Source organism: Mirounga leonina, unplaced genomic scaffold (genome assembly GCF_011800145.1).
Source record: "Mirounga leonina isolate KUSES-001 unplaced genomic scaffold, KU_Mleo_1.0 Mir_93, whole genome shotgun sequence".
Classification (NCBI taxonomy): domain Eukaryota; kingdom Metazoa; phylum Chordata; class Mammalia; order Carnivora; family Phocidae; genus Mirounga; species Mirounga leonina.
In genome coordinates this window covers 34,107,550-34,132,169 of record NW_023270854.1, presented here as the reverse complement: position 1 = coordinate 34,132,169, position 24,620 = coordinate 34,107,550, and positions in this window count along the sequence as shown.

Below are 24,620 nucleotides of genomic sequence, written 5' to 3'. Positions count from 1 at the left end.
CTCGATCTCAGGACGCTGAGATCATGACCTGAGCTGAACCCAAGAGTTGGATGCTCAACTGACTGAGCCACTCAGGTGCCCTTTTGCTCCCTGCTCTTAAAAGTAAATTATGATCAGTTCCTTTTCAATGAGAAATAGTAAGTTCTCAGCAAAAGTTGTCAGATATGTTGCCAATATAGGGTATAATGTTAGAAAGCAAAACAGCTTAAGATCTCTGGAAGTGGAAAACTCTAATAGAGAGATACTGCAATTGAGAGAAGAAAATATGAAAGTACCAAAGACTTCAGAAGCTATTTCCCAATCTGACACCCAGCTGGTGTATCTCTTCCAAATCCCTGGAAGGATCATGTTTCCGTATGGTCCTAGGCTGGCTAGTGTGCATCCATCAGTGGGCACAGAAAACTGTGCAATGCTGCAGAAGTATGCCAAGAGAGGGTGACAAGGAGTCTTACACAATCTAATTTCTACAATCTAGTATTACAGATTGAATTCTGATAAATACAGAATTAATGAAAATGTGTCACCTCGGAGCAAAGGCTTTAGCACTATATGGTGGTTAGGAACACAGCCTGCATTAGCACACGGTTCTCTGCCCAGTCTGGCCAATCTCCCACTGGCTGTCAATTAATCCTTATTAAGGCACTAATCACACCTGATGTTGCACTCCTTTCCTAGGAATTTCTGCAAAACTAAGACCTTTTCTATTTACCTTTCTAGAGTTCTTTATTATACATTTGCACATGGTCTCAAAGCAATTTCATGTAGTGGGTATTATCCTTGTTTTTTTCAGACACACAGAGCAAGGAGTTACATACACAGAGGTTACATTCTGTTTCTTCCTTGAACCCATTGTATAACCTTGTTTATATGACGCAGCTTCTCAGAGTCTTCTTGCCCATAATGTGGCCAAAAATAGGATTCAAATGATAAACATAAAGATTTAACAATAATAATGTCCATCTTATAATTTGTATTTAATAATTTTCAATTATCATTTAAAACCATTATCTTTAAGTTTTTTTTTAAATGTGCTAGAAAGCAAAATAGGTAATACTGTATATGCGTGTCAACTAAGAATAAAGGAATCCAGCACAATTATGTGAATCAAGTGCATGAGTGTTTCCAAGCACATTTTATTATAATTATTTTAGCTGTTTATAAATATGTTTAACTTTTACTTTTCCTATATTCCAAGAAGCTAAAGTTTTTAGAAAGCTGAATGCCAGATCAGTGGGTCCTTTCCCTGAATTATTCTCAGCACTGTCACTGTGTAGAAGACATTTAACATTTCATGTTTCAATTTCTTTATCCACAAACCAGAGGCCATCATCCTGACCTGCATCATCAAAAAGCAATTTCTATTAGCAAATTAATGACTGTTGAGGCAGCTATCAATGCTGAGTATCATTCATATTAGATTGGGCTTCAATTGCCAAATAGAAAGTGAACCATTCCAGGAAGCCCCTTTGGGAACAAGAGTTTAAAGTTTTTATTTCCTGCTAAGGAAAAGTACTGGTCAAAGAGAACAGGGAAAGGCAAGGGGTGGGGGTGGGGGGTGGCGGGGAGAAGGGCAGGGAGGAGAGGAGATGAAACAGTTCAAGGTTGCACTTCCCTGACTTCATTCCTGCAATGTCGGCCTCACCCTTTATGACAAGGTCTGGGGAAGATGTAGTTTATGATGTGCCTCAAGTGTGATAAAGAAGCTGAGAGGTGAGCCCAGGAAGGGTTAGGTGTCCTTGAGGACTGGATGGGCTTGAGTACTCTGTGAGGATGGATGTTATTAAATTGAATTATTATTATTAGCACTTAGACAACGTGGAGAGGAAAAGGAGGAGAAAGGAAAGAGCTAAATTAAAACTGCGTGTGGGATACATTGTGAGAGAATTCTGAGAGCTGTAGCTGACCTGTAAATATGACACAGACAACTCAGGGAGGGGCTCATTTTCAAGTAGGCATTCTTTAATCCCACAAAAATGCATTTTACCAGGAGTTTTGTTCTGAAGGTTTGGAGAAAAGCCCATGCCTCTTCTGTGGTTTCACTGAGAAACAAAGATATAATGAAATAGGATTTCTAAAGTCTGCTCTTTGAGTAACGTCTGTTCCAGTCAAAATAGACTCCTCTCTTCTGATCCCCCTATATTTGCCCACGTTATTCCACCTTCCATGGTACCTTCATGCTTTTCTGCACTGATTCCTATTCTCCCCAACTTCCTCAAGCCAGTTTTGAAATTGTAGTCATCACTTTTATTGGTAGTAGTTGACATTTATGAAGCACTCACAATGTGCCAGGCACTGTGCTAAGCAGTTAGCATTTATTATCTCATTTTATCTTCACATGTGCCCTATGAGGTACATTTTGTTGACCCTATTTCACATTTGAGGATGTTATCTTAGAGAGGTAGAGTAGTTTAACCCCAGGGCTCACAATAAGTGTCAGAAATGGGATTTAATACTGATTCGGTCGGACTCCAAATCTTGTGGTCCTAAGTGCTATGTTTTCCATGAAGTCTAAGCAGAAAACAAACCCATATTGACTTGTCAATCCTATCAGCCTCTCTTCAATTTTGTAAATATGCCTAGGAGTACAAATCAAAGAAATGGGAGAAACTGGGAGGGATCATTACAACCCTGAGGAGAATTACTATCCTTAGGATTATTTTGTAGCTGATTTTAATGGAACAACAATAAAAAAAGGTGATTAATAAAACCACCAATGGAAGAGACCTTGAGTCAAGGAAAAAGGTATTTAGTATAGATGAAGATATGCTGAACAATTTTCCCATAAAAACACAAGACAATCTATTTAGAACATCATTAATGTCCCATGAGACATGCACTGATGCTTACATTTGTTTTTGTATTATTTGATCTATCCGCAGCAATCAACTATTGAAAGAAACCTCCTCTTTGAAATACCATTTCTTCTTCAGCTTCCACAGTGGAGACAACATTGTCCTACTCAGGATTTTCACTCACCTCATTAGCTTCTATCTCCTCAGGCTTCCGGGTCTCTTCTAGATATTGAAACCCTGGTGTGCTCCAGGATCCTTCCTTGGCGCTCTCCTCATCTCCATTCATTCTCCTTTAGGTGACCTGGGTGACTGACTGTATCTATTCTCAAGAACATTATTTTGCATCTCTGTAACAATCTTCAAAAATATAATCTCTGTCCTAGGCTTTCCCTACACTGCAGACTAGATTATCTAACTGATACTTAAAAATTCTAGGGCGCCTGGGTGGCTCAGTTGGTTAAGCGACTGCCTTCGGCTCAGGTCATGATCCTGGAGTCCCGGGATCGAGTCCCACATCAGGCTCCCTGCTCGGCAGGGAGTCTGCTTCTCCCTCTGACCCACCTCCCTCTCATGCTCTCTGTCTCTCATTCTCTCTCTCGCAAATAAATAAAATCTTAAAAAAAATAAAAATTCTATATGAATGTCTAATAGCCATCTCAAACTTTACCTGGCCCAAACAGAAAAAGGCAACTCCTAATTCTTCAATAAAAAATTCTTCCCCAAACCAAGCCTTGCCTTCCCCATCTTTTCATTGTATGAGTTGAGAACCTAGGATTATGCTTGTTGCTTCTCTTTTACTCAACCTACCATGTTTCCTCTAATGAGTCTTATCAATTGTTCCTCCAAATATTTCTCAAATTGGCTCACTCCTTTAAATCTCCATTATATCCTAATTCAAGACTTAATAGCCTCTTACCTCTCTCAAAATCAAAATTTACTCTTCTCCACATGTCAATGTTCCAGTTATCCTCGAAAAGGCTAGCAAACAGACTTTGTAAAAGAGTAAATCAGATCATGCCATTAATTTGCTCAAAATATTCTCAGGATGTGCCATCCCAACTGGGTAAACACTTCAAACCCCTGATCCTGGCACAGAAAGCTCTCCATGTGATGACCCTGAGTTAGAGATCAAACACCCTTCCCCTGCCAATAGCATTCAGTTATATTGGTCCCTTTTCTCTTTGTACAATCCAAGATCATTCTTGCCTTAGACCTTTCTCATATTTATCTCCTCTGCCTGGAATGCTCTCCGTTATGACATTCACAGGATTTTCTTTGGCCTATTACTTCATTCTCATCTTAAATATCCCCTCCCAAACAATCTAAAGTAGCTTCCAAGTCACTCTGATATCACCCTATTTTATTTATCCGAGTAGCACATATCTTCATGTACTCTCTTCATGTTTATTTTCTTTCTCTCTTTCCTTCTGACTAGGATGCTGATTTATGCAAACAAGCTTTGTTCATTTTTATAATACTAGTGATTAGATAATGTCTAGTACAAAGCAGACATTCAGTAGATTTTGTTGAAAGAAAGAAGAGGAAGAAATAAAAGAAAAAAAAAAAGGAACAGAGGAAGAATGATCATCTATATCAATGCGCTGAATTCTTATTATCCAAAGAATGAATTTGAAATTCGACATAAGGATGTATATGTAGTGATGAAAGTGTCACTGAAATTTTCGTGAGGCCAGGCAAATGATTAGAGGATGACAAATGAAGATTATGCCTTTAGAAAGAAAAAAAAAAAAGCTGTTTAAGTAAAGGACATGAAAAAAATAGCACTGCAATCAAAGAAACTATTATATTCCTGAACAGAAATCCTCAAATTCGTTTGATGCCATAGAGTGGAAAGGACTTCGGTGATTAAGAAAAAAGAAAACCAGAGTGATATCATTGTGAGATGATGCTATACCAAAAATCACTAGACAAAGTACATAATATAGACCACAAAAATGATATACAAGGAAGCTAAAGTGTAGAATGAAAGGCAGATAGAGAACTTCTCAAATATTTTCATATTTTTTCAACAAAAGATACCACAGGGCGCCTGGGTGGCTCAGTTGGTTAAGCAACTGCCTTCGGCTCAGGTCATGATCCCAGAGTCCTGGGATCGAGTCCCACATCGGGCTCCCGGCTCAGCAGGAAGCCTGCTTCTCCCTCTCCCACTCCCCCTGCTTGTGTTCCTGCTCTCTCTGTCTCTGTCAAATAAATAAATAAAATCTTTAAAAAAAAAAAAAAAAAGTAAAAAAACAAAAGATACCACAGTTTTTGTAATTGTTTAAGTAAAAAATCTGAGTATTATACTAGACAATTTCCTCTCCCTTAAAAATCACATCAAATCAATTGCTTGGCCCTATCTGTAACCTGAATAAAACTGATTTGCCTATGCAGTCCAGTTTCAGTTCAGTTTTTCATTAAAAAATCAGTCACTTTAAGACTTCAAGTTTTATTCTCAAAACCACACAAAAAAAAACATGACAAAATATAAAAAATCTTAATGAATTATGCTCATCCTGTGTGTGTGCATATAAGGTGCAGGGGAGAGAGATTTGTGAGAATGTGTGTGCTTGTGTGTGTGTGTGTGTGAGAGAGAGAGAGAGGTGGTACTTAATATTGTTCTTTCATCTGTCTCTAGATTTTCTCAACCCTTTTCTTTTCTTTTTCCTAATCCATGTTAACTATTCTCTGCCCAACCACATTTTTTGTTTCTATTCTTCTTTCTTCTACCAGTAGCTCTTTAGTGTACTAAGTGCATATAAAATTAAGTAGGTCTAAGATCTTCTCAGTTCTCCTCTTACTCACATGCTAAGGACAGCTCTTCTATCTCTACTGCAACCCTACAATCTAAATATAAACAGTTTCCATTGTTACCATCCTGTCTACATCATAGCATCGTATCTCCTCTGGCTTCTTGCAGTTAATTGCTTCTTAATTGGTCTCTCCCACATCTTTCTTTGCACAGTAACCTATGCAGTATTTTTTTTTTTTTTGACATAAATCCATTCAAGATACTCTCTTGCTTAAAACTCTTAAATACTTTCCAATTGGGATTAGAGTAAATTCTAAATGCTTTCACACAGCTGAAAAGCTTTATAGGGTATGACACCTTCCTAATGCTTGAGCCTTTTCTTTTCTTTCTTTTTTTTAGTGATAAATTTTATTTTTTAAGATTTTTTAAATTTGAGTAAAGTTGGCACACAAAGTTACATTAGTTTCAGGTATACAACATAGTGATTCAACACATCTCCATATGTTACACTATTTTTAAGCCTTTTCTCATGCCTTGCTCCACAACTCATCTTTATTCTACAACTGTGGGAGACTTCCATCAATCCTGGAATATTCCATGTTCCCTCCTGCTTCTGAACCTTCTCATAACTACTCTTTCTTATTATAGTGCTCCCCCTTTCCTTCTCCCAGCCAACTCTTTTCATCCATCAGCTGGGTCTGCTAAAATATCCCTAAGATAAGCTTAAATCCTCCTATCAAATGTAATCATAGCATAATTACCTTTTCCCCAAAGCCCTTATCAAAACTGCAATTCATCACATAAGTAATTGTGCAATTTTTATACTCCTTCTTAGACTACAAGCTACATGAGGGCGATGATATTGTCATTCTAGCACACTGAAGAAATTTAAGAGACACACATCACTTGTTGGATAACTGAATTAATAAATAAATGCATAAATGAAACTATTAGAGGTCTACACCTTCAAAAGCCAGTATATGGCATTTTCCTGACTCTCCTTGCTAATAAATTTGCCTTTCATAAGGATGAGGAAACAAGATTCCAGAGAACTGATTATGATAAACAGGAAACCTTGTTCAGGAGGGTTACAGTGACAGGAACCTGAGGGAAAAATGACCATGTCCTCTTGGAATTAATAACTTTGAGGAAGAAATATGGCCTCTTTAATGGTTAACCTAGTTCCCCTAATCTGTCTGGTGAGGGTACCAACAAGCATATAATATGGACACTTTGGCTTTCCATGTAGACTTTGTCTGGCTCCTTCTCTATGCCTCCTATTTGTTATCAGGTATGTTTCCAGAAACCTTCCTAGAGGCAGCAAAGATAACAAAATTTATTTTATGTTCCTCAATTCCATACTGACTTCGATAGCAGTGGTCATACTGGCTAATTTGTACATATGTTTTCCTGACGCTTGATATATACAGTCATCTCCTGGAAGGGGAAAGCATTAGTTTTATTACACATATTCTTACTTCCTCTCTGTATTTTCAGTTCTTCCCTGCAGGGCTAAAGTAAGTACGATAGAAATTATCTGATGAACTCATGTTCTAAAGGACATGAACCAAAGATAGAAAGAGGGGCATGCAAACAAAGAGATATGAGAAAGAGGCCCTTGCATCTTTCAAAGTTCATATGGAAAGTTAAAAACCAGAAGGAGGTGAAGAGCCAGAAAAAATACTGGATTCAGGAAAATGATGACTTTCGCTTTGTACAGAGCAGGAAGAAGAACATGGCTTAGGGTAGATAAGGTACTGCTAAAAATGACAGCAAAGGCAGAATGATCATTCACCTCTTACTTTACTTCCACTTTATCTATCAGAAGAATGATCTTCAAACTGTAAAGCATAAAACAATGCATAAAGAGCAGATCATGAAGAAAGACAGATGCCAGGATCTTCAGATGGCAACTGACTGCTTTAAATTAGCTTAATGCTTAGAGTATTCACTGGATCCATACTGTCTTTCTCATCTGATACTTCCAACACTCAATAATTCTACTTCAGAATCTTGTACTGTTACTGCAACTCTGACCTGGGATGGTGTGCACAAATGTCCAGTGAAGCATTTCTGTGAGCCAAAACTTAAAGAGACTTATTCTCTGATCCAATGAGTAGTCCCTGATTGCTCTTCTTGCTAATTTGAATCTTATACCATTTTTGTGCTCCATCCACATGTGAAAATCCCCTTTACTTCAACCTGTACCATATCCATTGTTTAAAGTGTGACTTAAGATTGGAGCATACCTTTCCAGGACACTGTACTTAGCTTGCTCTGTTGAATGACTACAATTAACGTACCCTCTTCCACTATTTAGCATGTGCCCTGCTATGGCTTTTCCCCTGTTTGTAATAATTAAGTTGCTTTGCTTCACCAGCCAATCTATATATAGACCTTAGATTGTGCTAATTCAAATGCCAAGTCTTAGGTCCAAGAACTATCACCTTTGTTATTACTTCTCAATGACACAAACAGGAAACTTAATTTTTCCTAAGAGGTTCTCAGGATTCAAGGGACTCCTGTGTTTTTTTTGTTTGTTTGTTTGTTTTTGTTTTGTTTTGTTTTGTTTTGTTTTGTGGAAACAAAGCCTGGGTCTACTTTGAGGTTTGTCAGTTTCGTACAGTAGAGATTTTGTGAGAACAGTCATCTTGAATGCTGCCCTTCAGCATAGGCTTCTTCAATTTTAAAAAACAAAACAAAACAAAACATCCTTGTCAAACAAGACTGTTTCCCTCCATGATTCCCTTCCTAAACCTCAATCCTCTCATGCTTCGCCTGGTCAAGTGTGAGCATAAGGTCCAGCCTATCTGGAAGCCAGGAGGGTATTTGCCAACATGTGCCACTTGCAGAGAACAGAGAACCTCTTCACCCTCCCCTAAAGCATCACTCACTCTAGTTTAACATATGTCATTGAAACACTATGTTTCATTCATAAAAATTAATCTTAAAGCTATAAAAGATAAAGAACTATCATCTTATTTTTAGAAAAGAAGTAACACATGGTTTTGTGGCATAACGCAGATTAAAATCTGTTTTATTATTCCCAACTGGGTTTTAAAAAATATTTTTACTGTATTACAATATTTTCTTGGTGTACTAAGGCATTACCATTTTTCTTTTAAGAGAGAGGGAGGGAGAAAGAGAGAGAGAGAGAGAGTACCCACGAGCACAGGGAGGGCAGAGGGAGAGAGAGAGAGAGAGAGAATCCTAAGCAGGCTCCATGCCCAGTGCAGAACTGGATGTGGGGCTTGATCTCATGACCCTGAGATCATGACCTGAGCCAAAATCAAGAGTGGGACACTCAACCCACTGAGCCACCCAGGCGCCCCAAGGCATTATCTTTAAAAAAAAAAAAATACATATGTTACTGGGGATGTGCAACAGTATATTGTATATTTGAAAATGGAGTCCTACATCCAAAACTTTTGGAAAGAAGATAAAATAAAGTTATGTGGTTTTGTTAATGAAGGATTTTGCATAACCTTTAATATGCTTTTATGAATTGTGTATCTCTAAGAGTAAGATATATAGTATGCAATACCTCTCAAACTGACAGGAGAGGACAGAGCCTCCTTTTTTGTCACACATCACCTTCTTGTAGATCTCACTTTGGGAAAGGATGCTGACATTTAATAGTGTTCCACGACGTGGATGGAACTGGAGGGTATTATGCTGAGTGAAATAAGTCAATCAGAGAAAGACATGTATCATATGATCTCACTGATATGAGGAATTCTTAATCGCAGGAAACAAAGTGAGGGTTGCTGGAGTGGTGGGGGGTGGGAGGGATGGGTGGCTGGGTGATAGACATTGGGGAAGGTATGTGCTATGGTAAACACTGTGAATTGTGTAAGACTGTTGAATCACAGACCTGTACCTCTGAAACAAATAATACATTATATGTTAAAAAAAAAAAAAAGAAGAAGAAGATAGCAGGAAGGGAAAAATGAAGGGGGGCGGAATCAGAGGGGGAGATGAACCATAAGAGACTATGGACTCTGAGAAACAAACAGGGTTCTAGAGGGGAGGGGTGTGGGGGGATGGGTTAGCCTGGTGATAGGTATTAAAGAAGGCATGTATTGAATGGAGCACTGGGTGTTATACGCAAACAGTGAATCATGGAACGCTACATCAAAAACTAATGATGTAATGTATGGTGATTAACATAACAAAAAAAAGTGTTCCATGAATTCATTCATACCTCCCAATGGGACTACAAAAAAGCATGAGGAAGAAACATCAGATAACTCAGCATTCTTTTCGGAGAGATAAGTACATGAGAAAGTTGGGCCAGCCCAAGCAGAGAGGGTAAAGAGAAAGGCATCTGAAAACAAAATTGGCCTAAATTAAATGACTGCTTAGAATACTTTCTCAGCTCTTTGTTATAAGACACTTCAAGATTCAGTTTCAGACGTCACTGTAAGACAGCAGACAGAAATTTAAGTTGCAAATAAGTAAGTTACATCTACTTTCAGGTTAACTGCCATTCCTCTTTTCTCTAGTAGCTTTTAAGATTTTCTACTTAGTCTGGGTGTTTTGAAATTTCACTATAATCTAAAATCCTTAGCACATAGAGGAAACTTTCGATTGGAGAATTAACCATTTTTTTTAATCCTATAAAACTTTTAGCCCCTATCTTTTCTAATACGCTCTTCTCCTATTTACTTCACTTCATTTTCTAGAACTCCAAGTAAAGACAGTCCAGATTCTCTCAATTCTGTTTCCTTTATCTTTCAACTGCTTTTTCTGAATTAATTCCTCAGTACTATTTTTATATTCACTAATTCTTTCTTGGACTTTATTTAGTCTAAAATTTATCTCATTTATAGAATTTGATTTAATTTCCTCATTTTCTATTTCTAAGATTTCTGAGCGGTTAAAAAAAAAACTACCATTTTTTTTTTCCACTCATGCTTTTGTTTCATAGTATCTTGTGAGCATGTTTTAATGGATGTAGTTCCTCCCATTTTCTCTGAGCACTGCAATCATATTTATTTATAAAGTTTTGCCATACTGTTTTACAGCAGTGATTTCATCTGGAGTTTACTCTGTTGATTTTTTTGGTTTTTTTTGGCAGTCATAGGATTAGGTTCACTTTATATTTCTGTATTTCTATTGTAGATTTACTTAGATTTATTTTCTCTCTTTCTCCCACCCTTTTCAGTGATCCTCCCCATCATAGGGGTTCTGCAGCTACATCTAACCAGTCCTAGAGCTCCAGTTTAAGACCCAGTACTGAGTCTCAAAATGGCAGTCTGGTTCTCCTTCCCCATGGAGAAGTCAAAGTTATCACTGCTTGTGCAGACATGACTAACATATTTGTTCAATTCCTGGTCAGGAGGTTGAGCTACAAACTTTGAAATATTTGACAGAACTTCTCTCAGCTTCTTTTACTTATGAGTGAGGGAGCCCACCTGACCTTTGGTTCATATACATGAACATTTTTCCTTCCCCCTCACCCACATGGCTTGCTACTTCCTGTACATATACTCAGAAATCAGAACTTTAGCCCCACTTATTGTAGTATTTTTTTTTAAATCACCTTTTGGTTCACAGAGATATTTATGTTATTTTTAATTAAGCTATATTTTTATTTTTAAAAGTTATTTTATTAGTCATTTCATACATTTGAGACAGAGGGAATTTACTGAAAAAAAAATTAATGTATTGTATCTATTGGAAGACCTTAATTTTCAATTGTCACTCTTAGTATGTCTCATGCCTAAAAGTGGTTGGAAGCTGAAGGATCATCAAAATACATTAGAAGAATTCCAAGAAAGAAAAAAATATTAGCCTGACAGAGATAGATAATATAGGGAACAACAAAAAAATAAACATCCTCATCATTATCTTCAGACATACTAAGAACAAAATCCATAGTTAAGAAAAAATATGCTATTTAAAGTTGAATATTTACTAGAACTAATAAGGAGTTAATATCCAATATATATATAAAGAACTTACACAACTCAATATAAAAAAAAAATCCAATTAAAAAATGGGCAGATGATCTGAACAGACATTCTCCAAAGAAGACATACAGATGGCCATCAAATACATGAAAAGATGCTCAACATCACAAATCATCAGGGAAATGCTAATCAAAACCACAATGAGACATTGCTTTACATCTATCAAAATGGCTATTCTCAAAATGACAAGAAATAACAAGTAGGTGAGGATGTGGAGAAAAGGGAAACTTCATACACTGTTGATGGGAATGTAAAATGGTGCAACCACTATGGAAAAAACAGTATGGAGGATCCTCAAAAAATTAAAAATAGAACTACCATAAAACTCACCCTAAGACAAATCATCATCATGATGTTTCAGAACAGGGAGCACTGATAGAATGATTAGTTATACATAAAGTAATAATTTATATGGATTACATTTTCAAAACAGCAAGAATGAATGCTAGAAATTAGTATCTTCAGAAATCTGAATAAATATTATTTTCAACCTAGAATTAAGTAGCCAAACTATTAATTAAATATGAGGACAAAATAAAAACAACCAAGGTTCTGGAAAAAATCACCTACCAGTCAGTGTTATGTGAGAAGCAACATAAAAGATACACTCTGGAAATACACAGTCAACCAGGAAAAATTAAGACATCCTATCCAGGAACAAATGTAATCATACCAGGAGAGAATTTAAGAGAATTCCTCACTACAGTGAAAAAACATTCTTAGAGATAGGGTGTAGGTCTAGATTGTAGTCAGAGGGTAGAGAGGTCTGGTAGGGAAGTTTTCATGGGATAGAGAGATAACAGAATATCTGATATGGTAGAAAGTTTAGGAAAAATAGAGGATTTGTGTTTATTGGACAGAGCAAGAGAGAAAAGGAATGGCAAATAGAAAGCTGATGGAAAGTAAACTGCTATAAAGAAAGAGAGGGCAATGACAATACATTACTAGACTCTGTAGTGAACACTATTAGTATAAATATCATCATGTTAATATAACTATTAACTAATAGATTTATTTTTGATGTATGTGGAAGATGAGATGCAGATGCTGTATGAGGAATAATGTCTAAAATCAAGACAAGATATATAGCACAATATGCATTATATTTAGAGACGGGGGTGATTGCCAGAAGACATAGCAAGAGTGGTTGTAGAGGGGGTGGACTGGGGCATGGGACTGCCATTAATATCTATTTGGTTTTTTAAACTATGTGTATGCATTATGTAGATAAATGGGGAACTCAGTTCTTCTCTCTTTCTTTTAGAAAGCTTTTCATGATCTAGCTCACCAATTATCTCCTAGAATCAACCAAAAAACAAAGAAAATGATAGGCAAATATTTTCTCATTTCTTCCAAGAATGGTACATAAGTAGCACCATTTTAGATGCATGGGAGACAAGTTAATTTAGCACATTCTTTGGATACCTTAGGTCATCAGGACTTGATCCCTCTTGCTGAATAGGTGGAGAAAGCCTGCACTTGGGATTTGCTAACACTTAACTCATTATTTTGATCATCTCTGCAGACCCTCTCCTTTATATCCATTGTATCTTTATCACTCTGCTCATAAAACACTTTCTAATTCTCTGCTCCAAACCCTTTTGTCTCTCTCCAGTTTCCTTCAGTGCAGGACTCTAGCCTATTTACCACTGTATTCCTAGTGCCAAAACTTTGTCTGGTATTCAATATGTGACCAATAGACCTCGGTTTAAGAGGGTTAATTTATCCACAGATATGTATCTTGAAAGACTGAACTGTCTCCACCCACACAGTGGACAATTTAAAAAGCCAAGTCATAGCTCCAGCTCACCTATTCACCAGCTCGTTGTACTTGGAAAAGTTGTTTAAACTCTCTGAGGCTTGTGTTTTCACTTACTCAGTCATGATAATGCTAGGTAAACATCTCATGGGACTGTTGCTAATATGTGGAGGGAAGATGAAGGTGGTCATATGGAGTAACAATCTATACAGGTCAAGGGATTGCATGTGTGATGTTAGTAATGACTATCCAGCACCTAGGAGATGAAAGCGAAGGAAATCTTACATGTCTTATAGTCCTTCCTAAACACCAAGGCTGCAACCCAGCAATATGGTTAAGTTTGCAAAGATGGTCAGAGTTAACAACAACTCCCAGCTTGGGAGGCTCAATAAAGTGAGGGGGGAAGGTAGGATAACTAAGGTAAGTCTCGGTACTGGAATGAGTTTAAATGATGTCACCTCATAAAGAAATTCGTAAGAGGGTTTTCTGTCCCTGGGCCCTGCATATGCTGAATATACACTGCAGTCTTCAGATTTATTGACAAGATATCAGCAAAAGGTGAGCTGCCGACAGATCTAATAAAAGTTGGACAGCCCTGTGCACAAATAGCTCCCACTGCAGGCCAGCAAAATGAATAATATCTCTGTGAGTGTGCATGGGTGTGTGTTGTGTAAACAAACTTTACCCCAAATAATTCTCTAAAATCTGTTCATCTACTCACTACCCCCCCCACCCCACCGCCATCGGGAAATGAGAATTGAAAATATTTAAATCCTGGCAGAGGGATGGGATCTGGGCAGCAAACCAATATTCTCCATTAAAGTCCGAGATTTAAAGATCCATTTATCAAAACCTTTGGTGTGTGCCCAAGTCTTCCTAAATTAATGCATGCATGCATATGAAAATCAATGTTTCCTGCCCATATAAACACTGCAGCTCTGAATCAATCTCTCAAAGCCGAAGAGGGTTAAATATTTAAACAAGCTATGTACTGAAATACATTTTTAATGCTGTGAAGTCATTCTGATGAAAGATTACTCAGGAGCCTTCATTACTGAGTGTAGAGAGTAATGTGGTATTATCGGAACAGATGGCCCAGCTGTCTGTGGGCTCTGGCCCCCCTCAGGGTAGATTCAAATACTACTCCTAGAGTCAGCTGTTGGTAGCCAGTGGCCTGAATGGATGGCTGCCTGCACGCCACACAAGCCTACATGACAGCCATGCTGGCTGCTGTCTCCAAGAACATTTCCTGAAGGAGTCAAATGCTGCTTTGATTTGATTTGATTTGATCTGATTTCTTTGTAAGCACTTCATGTTTGTGCTGTTTGTTTCAAGTGGAAGCTGTTGTTCAAGAATTCAGAGTGGACAAGCTGACCATTCATTCCATTGCTGGTCCTCTGACTACTGCTGTGTTACTCTTAAAAGTCTGCATGGAGTGTGACTCAAGGCTACCCTATTTTCTTACCTATTTCTGATGAGGCATTATAGTGAATAGAAAGGCCACCTCGTTGCACTTAAATTTGAAAGTCCTGCGCTATGGTGCTTTTTTCCCCCTGGTTTACTAGCTGTTGGCTTTTTGGGAAACTGCTGTGACCTCAGTTATTTTTATATGTGATCTCTGATGTTCCCTTTCCTTTATAGCTTTCTCTGAGCAGATTTTAAGTCACAGAATTATAGAAAAGAATCATAGAGAGAATATTAGTGATTGAAAGAGGACTGGACTCAGAGCCAGGTAGAGGGATCCGGTCTCCAAATGTTTTTTCAAATATTGCATCTCTAAAATAAGATGAACATTCCTGTTCTACCTACCTCTGTTGAAAATCTTGAGGAATCTGCTAAAATTTTGAAAAATATACATTAATTGTTAAAAATATAGATTTCCAACTGTGAGAACTAGAGATGGGAAAACAGGAGGGGTTCTGACAGTGAGGAGGAGGGGTCTGAGGTGTGGCCAATGTAGTCAGCACATTTCGGAGCATGCGAGTAATTTATAACTGAAACTGTGCTGTCCCATCTAAGTCATATTAGTTAGTGGCTGTTCATTCTTGCTCTCCAAGCCCTATATGTTATGGAAGGGAGTCTGTCGTGAAAAGAAACCATCTGAGGCCAAATTTATTTCAGTACCAATCAGGTCAGAACTAGAAGCCACATGGTATACAATGAGACCATAAACGTTGAGTACACATTGTGATTTTGCATCTAGACGATGGACAAAATTTAAAGGTAAATGAGATCATTGGCAAAAATCATTACATTCTTGAGTTAAATACTGACCCAGTTAGACATTTTTGAAATTTTCTAATTGTAAGTTGATGCTGCTATTGGTAATGGGTATCCAGTAAAGAATAACACTCTTTCCTGGGAGATAAAGTAAAAAAGACAAACTATTACAAGTAGCCACCATTTTCTGTGGAAAAGCATGAAAAGGAAAAGTTGGAGAGGATTTAAAAGGAACACTTGGCAGCTTTCACATACAGCCTCGTTACAACCCTACTAATTCGACAAGGATCAAATCATCAACTCTAAGAGGAATTGGAGCCAGACCTTTTGAGTTACAGACTGATAGCTGCCATTTTCATTAGGTAAAGCCTGTCATTCCCTCTGCTTGCTTATTAGCTGTGGAAGCTGACGGCTATATATGTACAGCAGGGGCAGGCAGGTGCCAAGCCCCACAGCCCTGCACTAGTTTGGCATGTTCAGGGTCCCCAGTTTCATTATTTCTTTTTTCTACAGACTAAGTAGTTTCTACATCCTGCTTATTAATTTCACTTCTACCGATGAGGCACTATAGCTCTACCACTGCATCCAATGATATGTCCCTACTGGCAATGTCACCAATTCATCCTGGCCCCCTATGACTTAGATGGTTGAACCACTTGCTTCCTGGTCAAGTCATATGACTCATTCTGAAATTATAAAAATCAAGGGTCATGCATGGATTTGATCAATGCAGGTCAAGCCATGGAGCCAATACGCGAGTCCCCTGGGAATATTCTACACAATTTCCTGCTTCTTTTGCTTTTGTTTTCTTAATTCCTTCCACCTGGAATATCTATATGCCACTATGAACCACATGGAATTTTCCCCACTATCTCCGTCCCTAGGTAAGCTTCATGCTTTCATGAAGCATTCCCTAACCAAATAGCCTAGTGAGTTATTTTACTCATCAGAACTACACTACCTCTGGGCACCTGATTGGTGTAGTCATTTGGACGTCCCACTCTTGGTTTCTGCTTGATTCATGATCTCATGGGTCATGGGATGGAGCCCCCAGTGGGGCTCTGCACTCACTGGGGAGTCTGCTTGGGATTCTCTCCCTCTCTCTTTGATCCTCCCCCAACTCATGCACATGCGCACATGTTTGTACACTCTCTCTCTCTCAAAATAAATAAATAAATCTAAAAAAAAAAAGAATTATACTACCTCATGCTTTTTGAAATACTCCTTTGTCACAAAAATTATGTATCACACTAATAGCGAGGTATTGGAGATGCGCCAGTGAATTATCCTTAGTCCCTATCTTTCTGCCACCTAACTAGTCTGTGTGACTTTGAGGAAATGATTAATCTCTCTCATCTATCATGGGAATAATGCCTCCTCCACAAATTATTGTGAGGACAAAATAAGACGGTATGGGAAATTCCTTTGTAAATTTTAGGGAGCTACATAAACATAAGGCATTGTTTTTATTATGTCTACTTCCAATCATATTACCTCTCAATCATTTGTTTTGATGTATAAAGATCAAGATATTTTTTGTTGCTTTTAGCAGAGTGATTTGCCCTAAAGACTGAATTGATTGGTTCATTTTTGCCTTCAGATTCATGATCCAAGGCCTAATAATATTTCAAAATCTTGGCAGCATGACTGAGGTTTTGAGTTTCCTTTCTCCTTAGTCCTTGCAAGTTCAAATAGACTTGGATGCCATCTATATGAGATTGTGGTCATTCAAACATGGAAGCTAAGGGGGGCTGGGGTGAGGGGCTGTGTTCTCCATATAATCTCATTATACTTTCCTCATAACTTCCCAGTTTAGCAAAGGCACCTTGGCCTGCTGTTTTCAAGTTTTTATTTGACTTAACTGATTTTAAAGTCTATTAGTCTTATTTTGGTGTTAGGACTTTTAGCGAAAATATCTTCAGAGACAAATAAGAAAGCAAAATAGTAAGATTGAAGAGTAAGTTTTGAATGTATTTTTTTTATTTTTAATAAGTATATTCATGTGAATTATTCTACATAACCTTTTGAGCATGCCCACAAATCAAAACATTCTAAAACTCATTTTTATAGATGAGAAATCCAAGGAACCTGGCTCTAAAATAATCTTGTCTACACTTTCTCTTCTTTACAGCAACAATGTAACATAAATCTAATGTATTTGAAGAAGCAATTACAAAATCAATTTTGCATATACTCTATACAAATGACCCTACCCTGGGACAGAGGGCTGATCTAACTAGATATGTGTGAGGAAAAGTAGTGGAAAGTGGCTCAAGTTACAAAGGGCACTGCCATCATATTTGTAGACAGAATCAACACTGAGAGTGTGCTCAAGGCTGCTGCTGGAAGAGGGAGTCTGAATGAATTGCTAGTAGAAGACACCAAACATCATGTCATGTTGGAAGACATCTATTGTAAGATGAAAGAGAAACAAATATTTTATGAATGAAAAAGAAACAAAAATTGCCTATTACACTCTGATACACTGTTTTCTTATTTTCAGTTTATTTTAATTGAAAAAAATTCTTTTAGACTTATTTAAACATAGATTTTTATGAAAATCTCTGTTGTATAAAGATAGAAAAGAAAGCATAGGTAACATACACTGGTTTTGGAGGCTTCTGATGATATTTTAAGTCTGACTTTTCTCAATACTTCTCTACTAGGACATTAATGCTCATGCATTTGCAAACAATATTGTCCTCTGTGCCATGAGAAGTGATGAATCAGCATTACTTAAAGGGTGCTCTAGTATTACCTCCAAAAAAATTTTTTAACTGCTGTAACTCATTCGTTAAGTTATGATGGGTATGCTCACCCAATGACGATGTTATAATAGACACCTAGCTAATAGTAATTATTGTAATTTTATGATCTCAGAGGTATAAAATGTGATGGGACAAATACATTTTGTTTTCTATGAAAATATGGAAATAGGAAATGAATCTGTTGTCAGGGACGGTGTAAAACCAGATGTCAGTGGTGTAAAACCAGGGGTCTAGCAAATTCAGCAGGCAAGTGGAGGTCATTCCTAGGATAGGTGTGGGATTGGAGATGACTTCTGTGCTCTCTGGGGCTGATGCAATGGTGGGGAGAAGAGATTAAGCTGGGAATGAATAGGTGCATTTAATAATCCAGGATGGGGATTGCCCCATTATTTAGACACTGGACCTCCACCATTCCAATATGCCTACTCACAAAACAATGAATACTGTACTGTAATTACTAAGAGGTGACAGCTCTAAATGAGGCATCAGGCATCCTGAGTGCCAGTCATGCATCTGCCATTAATTTGTGAGACTTAACCTCACTGTTCCTTATGTTTGTCACCTGAAAATGGAAAGAATCCCACTTGCCTCCCTTTCCTCATAGAGATTACTATTGGTTTCCACAGACAATCATGTATTGGTGGCTACACAAAAGGTATCCAGATGGGTCTACCTCATCTGTCTTTAGCCATGATCCTTTAGCAGAGGGCCCTCATATTACACATGGGGAATCTGAGACTTAGACAACAGACCAGGTTGTTAAGTCAACAGATGAAGTTCAACTCACTAGTAAATGTCAGAGATAGGATTAAAATCCAGACCTCCTGAATCAAGTCCAGTTTTCTTTTATTTATTTAATTTTATTTTTTTTTAATTTTATTTATTTATTCATGAAAGTCAGAGAGAGAGAGAGGCAGAGGCAGAGGGAGAGAAGCAGGCTCCCCGCCTAGCAGGGAGCCCGATGCGGGACTCGATCCCAGGACCCTGGGATCATGACCTGAGCCGAAGGCAGACACTTAACCATCTGAGCCACCCAGGCGCCCCTCAGTTTTCTTTTATTATATCACATAATAATTGGGAATGGTTATAACAAAATGAAGGGCTATAGGGGAATAGTGAGTGAATAATATAGTCACTTAATCTATGGATAAAGTGGAAGACTTTCTATCTCATTTAAAGTTTGGCTTCTGGGCACCTTGGTGGCTCAGTTGGTTAAGTGTCTGCCTTCGGCTCAGGTCATGATCCCAGAGTCCTGGGACTGAGTCCCACCTCGGGCTCTCTCATCAGCAGGGAATCTGCTTCTCTGCCCCTATCCTGGCTCATGCCCTCTCTCTCTCAAATAAATAAACAAAATCTTAAAAAAAATAAAGTCTTGCTTCTTTTCCAGATGAAAAGATACACAAATTCTGCTTCACCGGAGAATCTTATTTGGTGTGCTTAGATGTTTTTCTTTGTCTCCCTCACCTCTACCATCACCACCACCACTGTCAAACTCAGATGCTGATTGTTTTTTGAGAAACTTGGACTAAATAGGTAACAAGTCAGTCCCAACAGTGCCATATTTAATAACACCTACAAGACAAAGAATACATACACAAACAATCCAGCATGTACAAATGAACATTCACAGAGATTTTATCATGAACTTGGTGCTGTGTTCTGTGATTTTAAATTTGTTAACTCACACAATGCTTGCCATCTTGCTGATGAGAAAACCGAAGCTTGGCAAGGTAACCCAATTTACCCAAATTCACAGAGATAGGCCTTTTAATCCACTGCTCATTCCATTCTTGCCATTTGATTCTTTACAAGAGGCATGGAAATCAAAGACAGTCAAATTCAAATTCCTGTCCTAATACTATAAATTACTGTGTTCCCTTTGCCATAAGAGTTCCCTTAGAAGGGAATGCATTGGAATTTCAAGATGGCAGATGGGGAAGTAGGCTTTTTAAACTACTGACTACTTTACTTGTAAGGAACACTAGCCATGGTTTTTCTGATTGTATGAGCATCTTCCCAAGGAAAGAAACTTCTGAATAAAATTAAAAACAAAATGAAACAACAACAAACACATCTTCAGAGACATGAACTTAGTTGTGAGGAGTATAAGAGAAGCATCTGGAGTACTGAAGCTAGTATCCTTTGAAACTGTTCTTGGATGACAGGCTAGACAGTCTTCATCCTATTTACATACATTCTCCTTCCCATTGTGTGTGGCTTCCCTAGTCCCACAGAAAGCTGTGCATCACACCAAAGCTACTGTACGCAAACTAGCCTTTTTGAAAAGTTGCTGGTATCACTAATTAACTATCCCAGAGGATTCATGGATGCTTGAGTGAAGAGCTAACATTCAGCCTGGTTTGTTAACCACTAACTAACTATATGCACAGCAGGGTACAACAAACATGTGGTCTTTGGGCTTAGATAGTTATGTATCTACATAGGGAGACTGGATAAGGCATTTGAAACCTAATGCAACACAAGGCTAGACTCTGGTGTTGCCTTGGAAGCTGAAAGGTAAGCCTTAAAAAGTTTCAGCAAAGACAAAATGACTGAACAGAGAGATAAAAAAAATAGGTTCTTGAAAGAAGTGAGAATTGATTCACTTTTTATTTGATTCTTATTTTCATTGTCATTTCCATTGTAAAAATTATTACAAGGAGAGACCTTGAAGCTAAATTACCAGTATCTGGTAACCTCCCTAATCATATTAGGAACCTCTATCTTTGAGTTTTCCACATTCTTCCCATTTTCCTTTCCTTCCTAATGTATTCTTTCTTTCTTTCTCCTTCCACTACTCCCTGGCTTTTAATATTTCTTTCCCCCATATTTCTCCTTATCTTCATGGCCTTTAACATATATCCCCCCATACTTTGTTTGTTTTTCTTATGACTGCTTTGTCTCCCTTTGGTCACATCTCTCTTCTCTGATGCCGCATTGTCAGTTGTGAACTAATGAATGCATCTATTGAGACTCCTGAATTCAGGGGGAAAAATTCTGGGAATCCAATGTTTGGGTTGTCAGGCATCATAGGTCTTCACAGATCCTCTGCCCAAATTGTGTGAGGGGAACCTCCAACAGAGAAGGTTATAGAATTGAGGTGTAAAAAGTGGAGGTCCTAGCACAAAGGAGTAAACTGATATCAGCTAATCTCAACTTTCACCTTGGGCTCATGCTCAGTTATTTTAAGGAAGGAAGAAAAGAATCCCCTTCATATTGATTACCTACTATGTGCCAAGACTTGTCCTGGGCACTTTCAAACATTTAATTCTCCCAAGAGCCACCAAGGTGGATATTAGTATCACCCAATTATAGATGGGGAAACTGAAGCTCAAAGAGTTTAAGTCTATCACCCAAGGTCATACAGCTGACAGTAGCAGAGACTAGATTCTGCCTTTCTGCCACTATTTCTAATGTCCTTTCTACCTCCTTTCCCACAAGGACCACTGTCACCAGACTATCGGGAAAGATAGCAATCCTAACAGTTGTCTCAGCCTTGTAGTAAAGCTTTGATGTCCTTTTGTTGTTTCAGGCAGGACCCTGGGTGCCATGCTGAGGAGAGGACAGCAACAGTTTCAGGCAGACCAGGAGGAGACAGGGCTGGGGGCTTGGTCACACAAGTGGGGGCTGGAAGGTACAGGAAGTTGGCAGGTCAGAGGCCACTTTCCAGGGAAGTCAGCTAGGCAGGTAGACATCAAAAGCCCAAACAGTCAGGGTCCAGAGACTCTGTGATCACAGAGGCAGCGACAATGGTTCTATTGAACAGGAGACATGAAGGCAAACAAAGATTCTAGGACAGGTACCTCTTTTGTTGCCCGCTGAGTGTGAGCAGCTTTGGATCCTAGGTGTTAAAGAAAGTTAGAAGGATCTCAGATACCCGCAGGAAAACTATGCCCCTTATGGAACATAAAACAGAGATGTGGAAATTGTTTTACTGTGGTTAGTGCTGCAAAATGACTAACTTTATATTGGATGATGCATCTGAGACTTGGAATTAAGATGTGAATAGATGCACCTTTTACATTACTCACACTTCATTATTGTGTCTCAGAAATCTCTAGAGACAATGAAGTTTTATGGCCTCCAGCCTCATTATTTTATACCCCTCCCTTCCACCTATGACCTGGTGTTAAGTATCACCCCTTTATTCTCATACCTGCTTCCAACCCCTGTCAAAACCTGCTCTCTGATTACACTTAGTGGAGAATAACTACAGGAGCAGAGTAGGGCACACTTCTTTCCTAGGGGAACTGATTGACTCAGATTGAAGCCATGGGAAGTTCAGTTAGAAAGGCTCTTTGAGGAAGGACTGAGATAAGGCAGGGCTCTTTGGATCCCCTAATCTCCCAAGAAGTGAGAGAGCAGGTGGCTATTCCACCTACACATAAGGTCAGTCCTGACAGCAGTCAGTTTTTTCGTGTGTCCTGGAACCACTTTCTCAGAGTGACATTGACATATGTCCCCATAAATAAATTAGCAAACCCATCTCAGCTGACACGTTTGGCAGGAACAAGAAGTTCATGTGCCAGTGTGTGGGTTAATTCTCCTGCCCGTTCCACTGGGAGAGATCAAGTGTATCAATGTGTGTTCATATCACAAGCACCAGGATTGCAGAAAGCTTTTCTTTTCTTCTTTTTCTTGGTTTTCACAGAAATATATTTTGGCTTATCTATATAAAAGATGTGAGGATTTATTAAACTAACAGAGAAGTGATAGCAGGACAGGTGAGGCAGAAATAGCACTTCACAATTTACAAAAATAGAAATAGGGACTTCACACCACTTACCCCCCAAATTCTCACTGTGCAAGGTGGATATTTATGTTCCTTATCTTGAAAAGTGACTACTGCTACACCTCCATAAGAAATGAAGCTATGAAAACAGGTAAACCATGTCCAGTCCCTGCCACCTTGTTACCTCTGAAAGAGCAGTGACTGCTCAAACACGCCTTTGCCTGCCCATGTAATTCAATTAAAGTTTAGAGAACCTCGGAGGTGCTAAGTTCCTGTAATAGGCATTCCATGGGATAAGAAAAAAATAAGTGGACAAAATTCCTGTTACAAATGGTTAACCGGGAGAAGCAATTACAGAAACAACAAAGCAAGTTCGTTCAATAAATATTGACTGAGCTCTTGAAATGTGCCAGGCCCATGCCAGAAGCAGCCTGATTCATGCCCATCCTACAGGTGAACAGCAGTTCTCATCCAGATAACAGAATGTTTACCACAAATGTTAGCTCCATTCACTGAGTCAAGATATTTAGAATATAACACATTATATGTTTAAAAAAAAAGAAGTAGGAAGGGAAAAATGAAGGGGGGGAAATCGGAGGGGGAGATGAACCATGAGAAACTATGGATTCTGAGAAACAAACTGAGGGTTCTAGAGGGGAGGGGAGTGGGGGGATGGGTTAGCCTGGTGATGGGTATTAAAGAGGGCATGTATTGAATGGAGCGCTGGGTGTTATACATAAACAATGAATGATGGAACACTACATCAAAAACTAATGATGTAATGTATGGTGATTAATATAACATAATAATAAAAAAAGATATTTATAATAATACATAGAACATTTTGTCCATTCATCTATTTACTAATTCCTTTATATATTTACTGTTGACTTATTAGGTGCCATGTACTCTTCTAAATGCTGGAGATATAGGAGTGAACAAGAGAGCTAATGGCCCTGCCCTCATGGAATGTACAGTCTAGTGACCCTCAGTTTCCTATAGAGACAACACAATGTTCATTTGAGAGCAAATGCCCCTATCCCATGTGGTGAGAATGGTGCTTTTCTTCCTGGGCTAGGAATTAGGACAGCTTCTAAATAATTTACCCCTTCCTTAAATATAGCTAATTCAACATCTCTGTGTCCACTTTTCCATGTGCTAGATAACTGATAGATATTCAAGAAATGCATTGTCCAATAGGAAGGTCACTAGCCTCATGTGGCTATTGAGATTAAATTAATATTAAAATTTAAAATTCAGTTTCCCAGTCACACTAGCCCATTACATGTGCTCATAGCCATATGCAGCTAATGGTTATCATACTGGACAGTGTAGAATAGAACATTTTCATCATCACAGAAAGTTTTCTTAGACAGCACTGCTCTAGAAAATAACTTCTGGTATTAACATCTATGAAGTTTGTCTTTGGGGTATTTCACTGTAGAATTCAAGATGTAGCTCCCTGCTTTGAAAATTCTATCTCACCTTTGCCATACATCAGTTATATGCCATTGTTATGCAAACTCATATAGATGTTTACATTTTCTTGCATATGCCTTTGTCCTGTATTAGACTGGAAGCAGTTGTGGGCAATGATCATGCCATACTCCTCTATATTCTAA